The sequence below is a fragment of the Theobroma cacao genome, chromosome 3, assembly GCF_000208745.1.
Source record: "Theobroma cacao cultivar B97-61/B2 chromosome 3, Criollo_cocoa_genome_V2, whole genome shotgun sequence".
Lineage (NCBI taxonomy): Eukaryota > Viridiplantae > Streptophyta > Magnoliopsida > Malvales > Malvaceae > Theobroma > Theobroma cacao.
The window spans coordinates 5,714,576-5,731,598 of NC_030852.1; the positions used below are offsets into that span (position 1 = coordinate 5,714,576).

The following is a 17,023-nucleotide window of genomic DNA, read 5'->3' on the forward strand; positions in this document are numbered from 1 at the left end:
TTACATATTTAAGTTTGCACCATAACTCAACTAATATAAATTAATTTTACATTTATTAGTTTACAAAAAAGTAAGTTGGTTAGGATGGCAAACATTGTGTTAAAGGTAAAGAGAACAAAGGTTTAAATCTCATTATATTTAAAATTTTGTAACATTATATATAATCGGGTTTGGCTTTAGAGAATCCTAAGGTGATATCCAAAGCCTACCAAATCTGTGTTGGGTTTTAAAAGCTTTACCTTAATCCACTCCATAACTGAATATAGGGTACCCAAATCCTATTTTATCAAGTTGGGTACTCGCGGATACCCCGCAAGAGCTATCGATGCTTGGGGCATGTGAGACAAGAGATGTCGATGCTTGGGGCAGTGCTTGGAGTGCTATAGGGATTGTCGATACCTATGGTAGCTTTGATACTATATTATCAAAAGAGAAATCTTGTATTCTAAATTCTGTATATATTTAAGTATAAAGGTGAATGATATAATATCCAAGATTAACCTATTTACAGTGTAACTCTAACTAGTTAACAGTATTTACCAACAATTGTAATCTAATTAGCTAGTTAACCAATAGGATTATATTCTAAATGTACCACTAAATTTTTGTACAATTATTTTAACAACCTTATTAATACATGTTTTTTTTTTATTTTATAAACTATTTTTACGTAAATTCATTGATGAGATCATCACATCATTTCTATTAAAACAGAAATTCACTAGAGGTTTTATAAACCGTAGTAAATATTTATCTTCCTCTTTGTCAACATTTCATTTAATTGTTTTCCACTTTCCATCTCTTTTATGTCATCCATAACATACGAAATGTTACTTTTCTTTTGGAATTTATTTCTTCTTAAGTCAATAATTTCTCTAAACAATAAAATTAATGTATTTGTAGACACCTATTTCAAAAAGTAAATAATAAATAATAATAAAATATAATTTAAAAAAGCCAAAAAATAAAAAAATTAATAAGAAATAAATAAAAAAATAAAAAAAGATGAATGAACAGGAAAGGACTAAGCGTGTGCTCAGCCCCTTCTCCAGTCCATCATTACAGGGCATTAATGCCCTTGAAAGGTAGTCGGATTTGGGGAGGACTGGTCACCTTCAGCTACCAACCCTTTTTGTTTGCTAGAGACATGTGAAATCATACTCAGAAGAGCATGATTTCACCTCTGGATTGTCCAAATTTTTAGACAATCCAATTCTTAAAAAGGGAGGGGGGGGGGGGCTTCAAACCGAGGAGGAGGAAAAAAATAATTTTTTCGGAACAAAAAATCAGAGAGAATCGACAATCAAAATCCCTAAGAATCCTTAGCAACCCAAAAACGTAAAGAATAAAAAACCCTAAGTTTTCTAGCAGCCATAACCACAAATTCTCAATCAAAAAAGAATACAAAAAAAAAAAAGAAAAATGGGAGGGGCGGTGGTGGCTTAGGATTCTCGGGTTTGGAGGCTTGGGTAAGGGAGATTTGTGAGTTTTTTTTTCTTAGTGGGTTTTGAGGGCTGGGTGACCGGAGTGGAAAGGGAGAAAGAGCAAAGGTTCGATCTTGGGTGGCCGACGACACAGAAGGGAAAGATCGAGGGACGAAAAAGGGGAGCTTTTGCGGAGGTTAGATCTGTCGATATGAGGCTGGAAGTAAGAAGGAAAAGGACCGACGAAAGTGGAGGAAAGCTCGAGGAAGAAGGACAACGGTTACGGCTAGATCCAATGGTGAGATTCGACCGTCGGAGTGAGATAAGGAAAAAGGGGGGCGATTGAAGCTAGAGAGAAGGTAGAGAGACCGGCGCTAGAGAAAGAAAATAAAAGGTGAAAATAAGAGAAAAGAGAAAAAAAAGGATTTATATACTCAGGCTTAGAGTCTAAACGACGTCGTTCAGCGGAGTAAAGAACTGTGAAGGATTAGTGCCTAAACGACGTCGTTCGAGGGAGGCTTCGGAGCACCAAACGATGCGTTTGGAAGGGAACCTAACAGACTGACAAAGCGGGCTTGGGACGCTCCTGTGCAGACCAAACAATTTGGGCCGATTCTAGCCCAAGAAAGGTATAACCTTTTTGACCCATTTGTGAATATGTTTGGGCTAAGATGTTAGGTTGTTTTATTTTGAAATATATTGTCCTAAATACATGATTAATTCAGATGAAATAAAATGCTTAGAAGAATTATTTAGTACTAAGGTAGGAATATTAAACCGAAAAGATAAACGTTTGGATTCAAAAAAATAAAAAGAAATGGTGATAGTTATAATAGTAGGAAATTAAAATAAACAAAAGGATATAAATAAAGAATATAGTAGTCAAAGTAAAAATGAAAATGAAAATAAAAATATAAAATAAAATAAAAGATAATTTCAAACATGTTAGGTGAACTAAAGCTTAAATAAATATATATTTTTTTACTTAAAAAAAAGGGATTTAAATGAGTGAGGTTCATATAAATGGGAAATAAGAAAGTTTAACTAAGGCAAAACATACGTATAAGAATGGTAAGATTATAGAGCAAAAGCGAATAGTCAATAATAGTAAAAAATTATAATAATATATGTGCGTAGAACAAAGCAAGCAACAAAAAAATATATAAAAATAATGAATAAAAATAATAATAATGATAATTAAAGAAGCAGTAATGAATAGCAATGATGATAAAAGTGACACAAGGCATGCAATAATCACTTAGGAATCAATACCGATGATGGGATGTCTATTCGGAGCCCAAGAAGTCGCAATTCCGAGTAAACTTTCCTAGGTTAGGGGTTTCGATTAAGACTCCACCAGTACGATGGGAGGGTCTTAATTTAGAATTCCAATGTTCCTATATTTAAATAAAATAAAAAAACTATATATTCAATCACCGATTAATCAAAATATACAAAACAAAATAAATATGAAATTAGCGATAACAATAAATTCGTTAATCATAATACAAAAGTGGAAAACATATATTCCAAAAAATAACAAATTACGGATAATAAAAAATAATAATACTTAGTCTAAAAATTTGATTTTTGAGTTTCGTATAATAAATAAGTACCTATATAGTAAAATATATATCGACATAGAAATGGTTATACAAAAACAATCAATAAACGTAAATTTTTTGTTTATAAAAAACACACACAAAGAAGAAGTAGTAAATTTCGTGGAAAATAAGAAACGAACGTAGAACCTACGAGTGCATCACATATCATGGTTGCATTGTTAAATGTCATGGCATATAGATATATTCTGTATACGGGTCTAAATCCCGATGATGGGACTTTTCGAGAAAGCTTGCGAATGCGAGTTTCATCGGTAAACTCCCTAGGTGAAAAGATACCTCCGAACTCCACCAGTACAATGGGAGGGTTCGGAGAAATATCTTTAAGAAAAGGCTTTTACCTGTAGTAGGATTTGCATTCATGAAAACATTGTTTTTTACTCACAAAAGACTATCCTGATGATGGGATCTACCAAGTAAACTTGCGAAAGCAAGTTGCTAAGGTATTTCCCTAGGTGAGAGAATACTTCCGAATCCCACCAGTACGATGGACAGATTTCGAAAGTACACTCAATAAAGGATTTTCGTTTGGCATTATCCTGATTTTATACCACGCATTTCACAATTGCATCATGTGCATGTTAAACCCGTAAAAAATAAAATAAAATATTCTAATAAAAGATGAAATAAATAAATAACAATTAAAAAAACATAAGAATAAAATTAATGGATTAGGATAATATATGATTAAATAGTACCGTTTGTGGAATGGGCATCACGGGGTGCTAATCCTTCCCTGTGCATAACTGTACTCTCGAACCCAAATCTAAAGTATATGCAGACCAGTTTATCGTTCATTCGACGGACCTAAAACTAATTTAGGATTTCGTTGAGTATGACAAAATAGGGTAACCAATCACACTTAAGAAAAAAAGATTGATGGTGACTCCCAAATCACTTTACGTCTAACGGTCGGGTTTTCAGATCAACACGTTACGACAGTATTCACTCTTAACATGAAAAAATAATACAAAAAAAAAAGAGATGATATTTGTGTTGAGCAGGTATGTCATTGGTACAGCCATCACTTCATAAAATTGAGATAGGTGCTGGTACATCTCCATCACTTTAAAGGGGTAAAGGAGATGATGGACCACGTGTGTTCCCATAGGCCACACTAAGAAAGTGCTGACAGCTTGCGGATATATATTGTATTGTTAAAGGCAAAAGAAAAGACAGGCTGTTCTTATCCTACATTTGAAAGACACAGCAGTGCTTGTCCTCCTTAGCCTACATCAACATTATCAATGTGCACTCATGAGGCTTTGTCAGCAGTAAGGCTAACGGCAGTTCCTGTATACTTAAAATGTGTCCAACACATTGAGTGCATGGACTCTTTTTACGGCATATATGTCAACATTCAAGAGTTTTAATCAGAATACACATGCGATGGAAGGTGCGAAGGTCCTGTTAAGCAAAAGGAAGCGTCGTTTTCTATTAAATGTTGAAATCTTGTAAATAGGAATTCATCCATGTTGTAATTGGTCTCGAGACATTATTTTGCCTGTTTGATATACAATATAATCTCTATAAATTATTACTTTATAAATTATTATGAGATAAATTAATAATCTTATTAAATAATTTTTTTAATTAATCCTGACTTGAGATCAACATGATAAATCAATAATTAATTAGATTTATAAGATAATATATTTTTTTAAAAAAATAGGTCTCACTTTTTTTTTTTTTAAATTACAGCCAGGGAAGAGATATCACCTCGTCAAAATACTTACAGAAAAAGTCCCTATATTTGATATCAATGCCTCTTACCCAAAACAAAGGTATAATTCCCAAATTCATGGATAAGCCCAATCAAAAACCTATACTTATATATCAAAATTATATATATATTAATTAATAATCTCTTTATACATAGGTCTCACTTGATAGATAAATTAATAATTTATTTTGAGTATAATTTTGTGCTAGACAAGCTCCAGTATAGAACTATTATTTTCAGTTTCATCTTTTGTCATTTTTATTTAATAAGACTGATCACATTTATGAACTTGTTTTGGTTAAATAAATATATAGAATAATGATAATTCGTAATTCGATAATTAGATAATATTAGTATAATCACAATACACAATACATGTGTTAAGTTTAATATTTTGAAAAAAATAAAGAATACATACCTTGATAAATTAATTTTTCATTCATTAAAGTATAAATTAATAAATTATTAACTTATCGATTAAATAATATCTCGATTAATTAATAAATTTTCATAATTTCAAGAATATTAATTTATAGAGATTTAACTATATATATTTATACCTTTACCCGTCTTGTTGACAACAATTTCTCCTTATATCCTCAATGATTTTATTTTGAAGAATAAGGCATAAGTTTATTTGCAGAAACAGGCAATATATCAAAGTACACAGTGCCAAAACCAATTAGCACCCGTCAAAAAGCTTTAAAAATTGAATCCAATATCATTCGGTTGCAGTGTAGCAGCACAAGCATGGCATTGGAAACCCAGACTCGAAACAGGTAATGCAACTTTCAAAAGAGCTTTCAAATAGCGATCTCTCGACTATTAAATATGCACCAATTTCAAGTCAAAGAGTTTTTGTAATACCCAAAATATTATACTTATCTAATTTTGTTATAAAAAATTTATTCTTATATAAAAAGGACATCAGTTCACCTTACCATAATTTCAATTAGGGTTTATTAGGGAAGAAAGAATAAAAAGGGGGAACTTTTGGCAAATAAGGGTGGTTATTTTTTTAACACATGTTGTGTATTGATAGGTATAAAATTAAGTGAATCAAGGGAAATTAACGTTAGGGAGAAGAGGAAAGACATAAGAGGGCAAATCTCTTTAAGAAATCACTTATTAATGCATTGTTGACAGTTTTAATAACTCAATTTTGGGTCATTGCAACTCCACATTTCGGTAATGTTTTTGGTTGATTCTTGGGTATGAATTGTGGGCTTTGTTTTAATGACTAGATTAAGGTCTCAATATGTTAAGATAATTGAAGATTCAAAGTAGGCTGGTTGAATCTGAAATTTAAAAATCTAGATCTTTCTGTGATAACTTTTAAACTTTTAGCTTCTGGAACTTATGGATTTTGTAATTTTTTTATTGAAACAATTTTTTATGTTATAGTATAACAAGAATACTTGAAATTGGCCTTGAATTTATCACTGGAATCAACTTGGGTTAGGAGTTATATGTACTCAAAGTAATCAAAATGACGATAAGAATCTGACAATTCTAGAAATTAAAAAATCCTGTTTTAATTATTTTAAAATTATTTTTGAACAATGTTGGATTAATTTTGCTATAAAATTTCATAAATTTGAGTTATATGATTTTTACTGAATATTTACATCAATAAAATATTTTATAAATTTATATTCCATGTTGATAAATTTTGTAAAAACACATTGAATTTAAGGGAAAACTTTACAAATTTGAAATTTAACTGAAATTAATATTAAACTTTCATCAAAAATTAAAATCATGACTGATATTATAAGTTTAGCTTTAAATTTTAATTTTACTCAACTTTTGATATCATCTTTGATAGAAAGGAAAATTGTTGTATTATTAGAAAATGTTTCCAAGGTGCAAGAAAGGTTGCTACACACCCTAAATGCTTTAGGATGACTAAAGGAAAGTTGTGCCTTATCAAATTTATATGTAAATTGATTTTTGATTTTTTTTTATATTTTCTTGAAATATTAGGTTGGTAGAAAAATTTTGTGTTTTGCTGCTTGTTAGTGGACTTAGCAAACTAAGTAAATAACTTGATATCTCATCAGTGTTTCATATACCTTGAAAATTAACTTCAACATAAATTTGACTTTCGTATATTATGTATATTATTTTGTCCTTAATTTATTAAATTGGGTTAAACATGTAAAATTATATATGACTTTTGTTCTAGGTTTTTTTTTTTATTCAAGGTAAGTATGATATCATTACTAAGGGGACTGACAAATTGTCACTACCTTCAGATTTACAAAATGCTTAAGTTTTAGGATTATGCACAAAAACCGGAATGAGCATACTCCTCAAAATTATGCTACAGTTCTGCTGAGCCAAAAATTACAGCATCTCCCCTGTAATTTCACCACATCGCAATACTATCTCAACACAAAATTACATCCAGACAAAAGCAAAACCATATACAACAATTTTAATCGGCCTTGAAGCATAAATTTACTCCTACAAAATGTATACTATTTACTTCAGAAAAGAGCAGATAACCACCTTATTTATACATGATTAGCAATCCTCCTCCTAGGTCCTCTTAATTTGTTCTATCCCATCCGCAAGGAATTCTTTGATCTGTCATCTTGATATTTCCACACCTCATCCTTAGGAATCCTTGTCAAACCACCACTACTCATACATGACTAGTAGCTTGCGTTCTCTAGTGACTCCATTTTTGGCTAAGTTATCTACTGTCTGATTTACTTCCCGAGGGACGCGCTTCACCGGCCAGTTTCCTCATCTGTTTTTCAATCTTTCTATGCTAATCACCCATTTCCTCATTCGCCATGGTGCTATTTATGGTTGAAGGACCTAACTTATAGCGTTTTTTTAAATCACTCTCCACAGTCAGGGTGAAGCTCCCACACCATTTTGTGGTTGAAAAAATAGGAAGGCCTCCCTTATAGCGAATACCTTAGCCAAATTAGAGTCCCCCATTCCAATGGCCTTGGAAAGAACAATTTTAACATCCCTATTTGAGTCTTGAAAAACCCCTTTTATTCCAGCTTCTCTCGGATTTCTCTTAGATGCTCCGCTCACGTTAAACTTTATCAGCCCTTCTTCTTGTGTCACGTAATCTGTTTGTTTCCTCGTCTTGTCCTTTTATTTCTTGTCAACATCTGTTGTGGTCCTAAAAATATCAATGATTGACCCAGGCTTAAATGGCCATTTGGCATCGGCCCACATTGTTATTCTTATTGTATTTGAAATTTGATTTGTTCAATACATGATTTCATTACTTTGAACTTCAAATATAATTTGATTCAATTCATGTAAATTTATTGTTCAGACTATAAGTTATTTCAGAAGATATTTTGAATTGAATATATGAAATTTGTTTTGTATGATATTTGTTTTATAACAAATAAATATATGATGTTTCACCTATTTTGGATAAAATAAAAAAATATTTTGTTTTGTCTTTTAGTATGGCTATACTTTAACCTTATCAATGGGGGTTAAATGATGGCTACGTTGAAGTGTATTTTGTGATAAAAAATAGATATCAAATTGCGTCACCGGTTACAGAATAATGGTTTTTATGATATTTCATCTGTGCAACCATCAATTGCTTTTGATATGCTTCTAACCCATACCATTTGAGATAATTGTGGTTCTTATTTCAATTTTGGCCTATGCCCTTGGGTTAAGTGTGGCCATGACATGTTACAAGAAACCACTGAAATATGAAATCTTGGTAAAATTATGTTTTGTTAAGTGTGGCCATGACATGTTACAAGAAACCATTGAAATATGAAATCTTTGTTCCTTCCAAAAATAAAATTATGTTTTGTTAAATTATCTAAAAATAAAATTTTGGAATGAAATATGATTATGATTGAGATTACTCGATTGTATTTTGCTATCTTTACTAGAGATTTTTTTGACCTAATTGTTACAAACATGCTTAATCCAATTGGATGGATGCCAATTACTTGTTGAATCATTGTACTCAAAATTCCTTCTTTGACATTTTTAGAGGTTTTGATTTGGTTAAGCACATGCGAATTTTGGAAAATGACATTTTTTAATCTAGCATATGCATTTGAGATATTTTAGAGTTGTTTAAGAATTATGATATTTGAGACTACTTTAAATTAATTTATTTGGACTTTTATTTTGATTCGTTGTTTAGAAACTTTATGTCTATAGGATTATATCTTATAGGCACAATGTCTATTATGCCTCAAGATGGGAGTGTGACAAATTTAGCATTATCATAGTCAAACACTTGACACTTATGTGAGATTCGAGAGATAAGTATGAAAATTTAGGATTTGGATGTTTTCTCTTAAATTTATATATATATTTAGTTATTATTTAATCTTTTTGTGATTGTTTTATGTTAGTGTTTAGTGGAAAAATCTACTACTAATAAATTTCCTTGTTATGATTAATCATTATACCTTGTTGAAACCATGAGCTTAACCATTTTGAAATTGTGGCTAATGCTAGAGGTGGTGGTTCTAGGATCTATTGCCTAGAGAGATGTAAAAAATCTTCAAAACCAGAACCAGAACCAAAATCAATATATTGCTAGGGCATCGAATGCTTAGAGAGATGTTAGAATTAACCAACCTCCTACCAACTCGAATGAGGGAGCATAAGGTATTGTTGTTGGAAATGATGACAAAGTGTTAAATTTGATCTAGAAGGTTGTAAGTTTAGTTAGGGAGCAATAAAAACATTTGCAATCAGTCCAACAAGTTGACAATTCAAAAGATTGAAATGCTTTGGGTGAGTTTAAGAAGATAACACCTTATTATTTAAAAGGTTAGATAAAGCTTGATGATGCTCAATTATGGATTGAAGAAATGGAAAAAGCTTTTGATGCCATGAGTTCCAATGAGCAGGATGAAATTAGATTTTCTATCATGACTCAATTCGAGGCCAAGACTGACCCGAGGATCAGGCAAGCAAGCCCACTATCATAACATATGAGTCTTGAAACTCAACAGTTTGACTTAAGAGGAGTTACCATCAATCTTTTTTGTTTAGGTGCGATTGATCACCTAAGTGAATCTATTTTTCCTAATAAGGTCTCAAGCTTGACTTAAGTTCTTTAAAAAGAATAGGTTCTAGTCTACAAAGTAAACTAGGTTTGGAAGTTCATTTACATGTGAGGAAGGTATTAACACTCTCACAACGCCCATTCAATTGGTACCTTATTAATTATGTGTCCTTTAAGCCTTATTAAATAAAATCTAGTTCAATATTCAATTTGATTTCCTTTACCCATTTTCAATTTTTATAATTTCCATCTTTTTGTAGTTTTTTAAAATAAATAAATAAATAAAGATTCTTAATATTGAAAATTTTCCAAAATCTCCAAGCTCTTATGGCATAATTTTGAAAATTTTCTCACCTAGAAATTTTCAAGAAGCCTTTTCGTTTGGCATCCTTGAGATTTCATCATTAGGTCATTTATTTATTGAATTTTATATTTTTTCTTTTTTATTTTATTTATATAGTTATGTAAATTCTTAGTAGTGAAAATTTTTCAAAATCTCTACCTCTTAAGGCATAATTTTGGAAGATTTCTCATCTAGAAATTCTCAAGAAGCCACCTCTTTTGTCATTCTTGAAATTTCATCATTAGATGATTTCCATAAATTTATGTAAATATTTTATAACATGAACATGTGAATAATGGCTCTATTCTTAATTTTTATATGACCAAAAAAATCAAAATTATAATTAAAAAAGTTTTGGTACAAAGATTACTAAATTAAGAAAACACTTTAATCAAAATGCTGAAAAATATCAATTAATTTAATTTCAAAGAAATAAAAAGGAAACTCACCTAGTTGAGCTGAAAAAGCCCAAAAAGAAAACCAGGCTAATGAGTTTAGTTACCCAAATGGGTTCACACAAGCCCAAATACCAAGCACGGGTCAAATCAAGTAAATCTATCCTATGAAGCTTTTCCTTAGTTGATGCAAAACAGCGTTGTTTTGTTTTTTATATAAAAGCTTTCCTTCCCTTGTTTTTTTATTTCTTACTTCTCCACTATCTCTGTAAGTGATAGCTTCTCTCTCTAAAAGAACAACCTTCTCTCTTTTCCGATAACTTGGCCACCAGAAAGTCTTTGTGTTGTTGTGCTTTCCACCATCTGGTGTCATCGGCCACTATTCACCAGTGCCAAAATTTTACCAAAGTTTACTCCCTGAATCCTCTCTATCCCTTTTTCCCTTTAATCAGAATAGTATTTTTATAAACTAAACTGATTCTCTTAGATATAGAAAAAGAAATTGAAACCGAAGAACTCAAAAAATATTTTCTTTCCTCTGCCAATTGCTTCCTCTAGGATTTTCCCTTGTTTCCATGTTTTCTTGATATGAAGCTTGGGTATATTTATACCTAATGTGTTAAATTTCTTCTTGAACTTGGTTTCTTGAGTTTTGATTTAATCTAACTTAATTCTTTTTAGATTTTCAAGTTCATATAGGATTAGGATTAGTGCAAACCAATCTTTACCCCTATTTCACATTCATCTCTTTTTTTTTTGTTTTTTTTATTTTCATATTTTCCTTTTTCTTGTTTTTCCTTAATTTTTAGTAGGCACCCTGGACAAAATGGGGTTATTTACAACTACCTCTCTTTGTGCATTTCTTGAGAATCAAGAATTGTGCAAAGACGTAGACACCATTTTGTCTAAAAAGATACTTCTTAAAAAAAAAAAAGCTTCTCATCTGGAATGAGGCTATGTAACTTTAAAAATAAATAGACTCCTCATGTGGAATAAGGTTTTTGATAAGTTGGGGAACTAAATTATTATAAGATATGGGAATAGGATCGAATTGGATTTTCTTTTGATTTCTCTCAAGGTTCCCAATGATTATTTCTAGTGTTATTTGGTCCAACATTGAATGGGATGATGGTGAAGGTGTTGGTTGTGGTGCCCACTAATGAAGATAAAGGTTATGGGAGATATTATTTAAAATGGGGTAATAAGTTTGGTAGGTGGGATAAGGTTGATTAAGATTGTAACTTCTTACTTGTAACCCTTCATATGTGACTACTTGTGCTTCATCTTCGTTATTCTTTGGCACGTTTCTTTTCCTATAATCTTCAATCTTGCCATTCTTGATTGTAGTTTGAATTATTTCACCTGACAAAACCATGTTTGCGAAGTTCTTGGAGGCATTTCTGATCAACCTTTCATAATATGGTGTTCTCAAAGTGTTGACACACATGATTATTATCTTCTTCTCAATCAATGGTTGGATTTGTGAAGCTATGGCTCTCCATCTTTGAGCATAGTCCTTAAAGCTTTTAGTGGCTTTCTTTTCCATGCTTTGTAAGGTCAAATAGTCTGGAGCCATGTCTGTTGCATGTTTGTACTAAGCTATGAATGTTTATGCTAAGTCTTGCCATGAATACACGTGGATCCTATGCAATTTATTATACCATCAAATGGCTAATCTTGTAAAGTTGTCTTGGGAATAGTGGATCAAAAACTTGTCGTCATGAGTGTGAGTAGCCATCTTATGACAATACATCATGATATGTGCCATTTGACATTTAGTCCCATCAAATTTCTCAAAGTTTTAAACCTTGAACTTGAGAGGAAAAACTAGTCTAGGTACAAGGCTAAGTTCTAATACATTAATGGAACTCAAGGCATCTATCCTTTCCATAAGGTGCAATTGTTCCTTTAAGAAGTCAAAATTCTTTTGTGCTCCTAGATTATCCACGGCCTCAGACATATCTTTACTCAATTTTTCTTGTTCGATTGGATCATACAAGTCTGGAACTGTAATTGGATTAGCAAGGTTTACTCTAGTGGTGGCTTCCTGTGTCGATAATTGTCCACCATAATAAGGATATACTCCCATAAGTGGTATTGGGTTACTAGTGTTTTTTTTTTTAAGATGCTTGCGGTTGGTGTATGGGATCATTATTGCTTGAGGTCTATTGGCTTGCTTGGTTGCCAAGTTCTTCAACCACTATTTTCCTTTTGCTAATGTTCATAATTAATTCCATCATTTTGGCTAACTGTTCTTTTATTTCTTCTTAGACCTTTTCCATCTCGTCTATTCGCTTAGATTGTTCATTTTTCATAATCCTAATTTGCAAGCAAGTATTATACGAGTGACGAGTAGGTGGCTTTGGTGGTCGAGTTCTCTTAAAGACCCTATTTACCATAAACATGAATTAGGATGCCCTTTATGTATGAATGTTTATATGAAAACTTTTAAAATTCTTATTTTTCAATCTCTTAAATGCAAGATGATTATGCAAATGCATGCTTTAAATGTGTTTTAATCAACAAAAAGATATTCTCCATTACTCTTGAAAACAATACAACTTTAATAGAGGTTCAATGGATGTAATGAAGGTCGTTTTTATCATGAATGTCATGTGATAGATATCCTTATATGATGAATGCATGATGTAGATGCATGACTGTAAAGTAAAGCGAAAGAGTTAGTATATACATGGAACAAAATGTGGTATAGAAGTTATCATGTGTACCAATTTTTAGGTGTATTCTACATAATATGGTAGGATGGCTTGTTCTAAGGCTAACTCTTAAGTTTATTATATGCTGGGCTTGGATTTGATGCAGTGCTAAAGGTTCTCAAATTGTTCTTCATTGTCGTCCACTCTGGACTAGTAAGGCATCCCAATCCTCACACATTGTAGGCTATCAACGGAAGGGGTTCAATTTAAGTGGAAGTATTTCACTGGCCCATGCGGAGGTTATCACCTTATGAGTGCAGAGATACTTTACTTTCTTCTAAAAGGGATAGAGCCTAGGTAGAAGGCTTATGCATGCATGTATAGTGAGTGTGTGAAAGAGCATATTATATATAAGAAAAGAAAAACACAAAAAAGGAGAATAAATGTGATACCCCGTACCCCCATATAGTAGTCAACATAACCGTATCGGTAAGACGAAGGGCTAATTGACGTGGATTTAAGTGTCAAAGAGCAGTGGCAGGTGAAAAGAATATTCTAGATTAAAATATTTCACACGCAAGAAAATAATTATTAAATAATAATATTTTTATTTAGGATGAATTAGCGAGATAAAAAGTGATTTGGAAGTGAATTTGGGCATAATAAGACATTTTGGGTTTCAAGGAGATAAGTGGAAAATCTTGAAATAAAATAATATTAAAATATTAATATTTTATTTGATGTTGAAATTAGTCTTGAATGAGGAGTATATGGCTAATCTAAGTGGGGGAGAAGAAATAAGAAAGAATTTTAGATAAAAATGATGTTAGTAGGGCCCTTGCGTGTCTTTATTAAATAAAGCTAGCGCGAGAAAGTATATATTTCAATATTATGGTGATACCGCATTGAAATGCAAACTTTATATTTTGTTTACACACATGTAAAGAAAGAAAAATAGAAGGAAATTGGAATTAAAATATTATTGGGGGATTAAATTTAAAAAGGGGAGAAACTTAGAAGGCAAAACAGTAATTTTTCCATGAGCTTGGTCAAAGCTTCCAAAGGAAGCTTTGACTCTTTTCTTCCTTATCCATGGATAGTCCTTATCTTCTCCATAAGGCATTTTTCTTCTTCTTCCTCCCAACGTGACTTTTTTTCTTCACCATAAAAATCAAGTTTTTTTCTTTTCCTTTCTCTTCTTTTCTTACTTTTTCATTCCCCTACCTCTTTATTCACTCAACCCACAACTCTCAACCTCATTTTTCATCCCAACTATACCCTAGGAGAGAGAAAGGAAGAAAGACGAAAGGAAAGAAAGAAAGGAAAAAGGAAGAGAAAAGCTCAAAGGAAGCTCGGCTTTGGAGGGGAAAAGAGAAAATTGAGAGGTTTTCCTCCCCACCCACACACCATCATTGAGGTTGAGAAGATTTTGGTGGTTTGCCTTGTGGATTTCGAGGTAAGGAAGGTAGAAATTGATGTTTTGTTGGAAAGCATGTAGTTTGAACCAATTATGACGTGAGGTGTTGTTTGTGGTAGCAAGGATCAATAAAGATCCAAGGAACCTGAGGCATGCATGTGGAAGAATCTTGGAATGCGTGGTGATTTTGAGCTAGGTTAAGTGGTGGGTAAGCATTCTAACCTCTAAATCACAAGTAGAAAGGAAAAATGAGATTTGTATTGATTGTTTGTGATTGTGGCAGCATGTAAAAGTAAATTGTGGTGCATGTGGACTTAGAAAATGCTTGATGAAAGTAAATTTATAGTTGCTACCATATTCTAGCTTATTGGTGTGAAAATGATGGTTGAATTTGATAAATATCCTTAGAAAAGATTAATATATGTGTTATAGTCATGAATAAGTTGCCGGTATTTATAATCTAAAGAATTACGCAAGCAAAGGATAAAGACAACTTTAGTAAAAATGTGTCAAGATATAAGTTAGTTGAATAAGGATTCATGATTGAATGAAAAAGAGAAGTAGAAATGAGATACACTAAAGATATTGAATTTGGATTATTGCTTGGAAGTGCAAAAATAAAGATAGTGTACTACAGTGGCATGCTGGAGGAAATAACGAACGACCAGGAAGTAGAAATAGCTAGATATGCCTCCGAATTAATGGCAATGTAGTATCCTGCTATCGTAAGATAAGTGAACTTGCATTTAAAAGGTTTTGAACAAATGCATATGTGTTGAATGAAATGCTAGAATATCCTTGCTTGACTCTTTTCAAATTTATGCACGGGGAACAAGCTTTTTACAAGTGATACTTATATGTTTTTAAACGTATAATGTGATGAATTACGTATTTGAAATATTATGTTGAATGGCCAATTGAATTGTGGCATGTGATGTATTGTTATGCAAAGATTCTTGTTACATGTTGTTATGTGTGCCATGCATTGAACTATAATGTTGAATGATAATTATAATCGTGCGTTTGTAATGTGGGAGTGCACATGACGGTGCCAGTAATGTGCGTTGTGGGAGAGCACACGCCGATGATATATGCCATGTGCAGTGTGGGAGAGCACATGATGATGATATATGCCATGTGCAGTGTGTGAGAGCACATGATGATGATATATGCCATGTGCGGTGTGGGAGTGCATATGAGGATATTAGCTATGTGTGGTGTGGGAGTATGCATGAGCTGAGTTGAGGTTGACGGGTGTATGCGTGAAGCCGTGGTGACTAGTGTGGGGATGACCTTGGTGTATGTTTGAATTATCTATATATTTATATATACATAATGTATACGTGATTTTTTACATGCATGTGCACCTGTCCTGTAGAGTAAAGATTTTTGGAAAATGTAATGTGATTGAATTCTATATTGAAAGTTGATATTCTTAAATGTTTTCAAAATGAGTTGAAAAACAGCATGGCATCGAGTTTTGTTTATGATATACAAATTGCATGGTTTCAATACAAGTGCATCGTGTTTTCTAAAAAATTTTTTGTATCGTTTGCTTGTTCCTTTCTTATGTTCACTCACTGAGTATATACTTATTCTTTTCAACTTTATGTTTTAGTTTTCAAGATCAAAGGTAATTGGATCCTAGGTCAAGGTGCTCCCTTCTATTCATCTTTCGGTAGGTTCACTATGACTCTCAATGATAGCACCCACGCCCAAAGTCACTCTACTGGTTGTCAAGGGTCAGTTGTATGTTATGTGTGATAGTTTAATATAAATTGTGAGATTTGTTGTGAACTTTGTATGTACTTGATTTTCACGATTTAAATTTGAAGAGATTGTTATTAGAAATCATGAGTCTTAGATCCTAAAGAAAAAGAAGTGATAGATGGACTACTGACGGGTTTACATAGAGAGAGGCTTGCTTGGGCCTGATGGGCTATACCTATTAGGGCCATGCGCCGGTCATGGCCCGGGTTTTGGGCTGTGACAAGAAACTTAAAAATTGAACTATTATAAACTAATAGGCTTTTAAGACAACATATAACTAACTATTGGCTCAACTTTTGAGTCCCTAGCAGAGTTGCCAAGCTATTATAACGTGTGAGTCTAAAAACTCAATAATTTGATGTAAAAGGACTCGCCATCATTTTTTTTGTTTAAGTGCGATTGACCACCCAAATAAATCTATTTCTCCTAATAAGGTCCTAGGCTTGACTTAGGTTCATTAAAAAGTATTGGTTCTAGTCTACGAAGCAAATTAGGTTCGAAAGTTCATTTACGAGTGAGGAAGGTATTACCACCCTCACAATGCCCATTTAGTTGGTACCTAATTAATTATGTGTCCTTTAAGCCTTATTAAATAAAATCTAATTCAATATTCAATTTTATTTCCTTTACACTTTTTTTATTT

At 32.2% G+C, this 17,023-nt stretch overlaps 1 long non-coding RNA gene across 2 annotated transcripts; it reads left to right on the forward strand.

Moving 5' to 3' along the window:
- Positions 14,369–16,380, forward strand: LOC108661218. 2 transcript variants are annotated; one of them, XR_001926966.1, is made up of 3 exons: positions 14,369–14,649; positions 14,730–14,818; positions 16,229–16,380. It is a non-coding gene; the product is annotated as an uncharacterized LOC108661218 (long non-coding RNA). The 2 variants fall into 2 exon arrangements; XR_001926967.1 differs by lacking the exon at positions 16,229–16,380 and adding an exon at positions 15,648–15,737.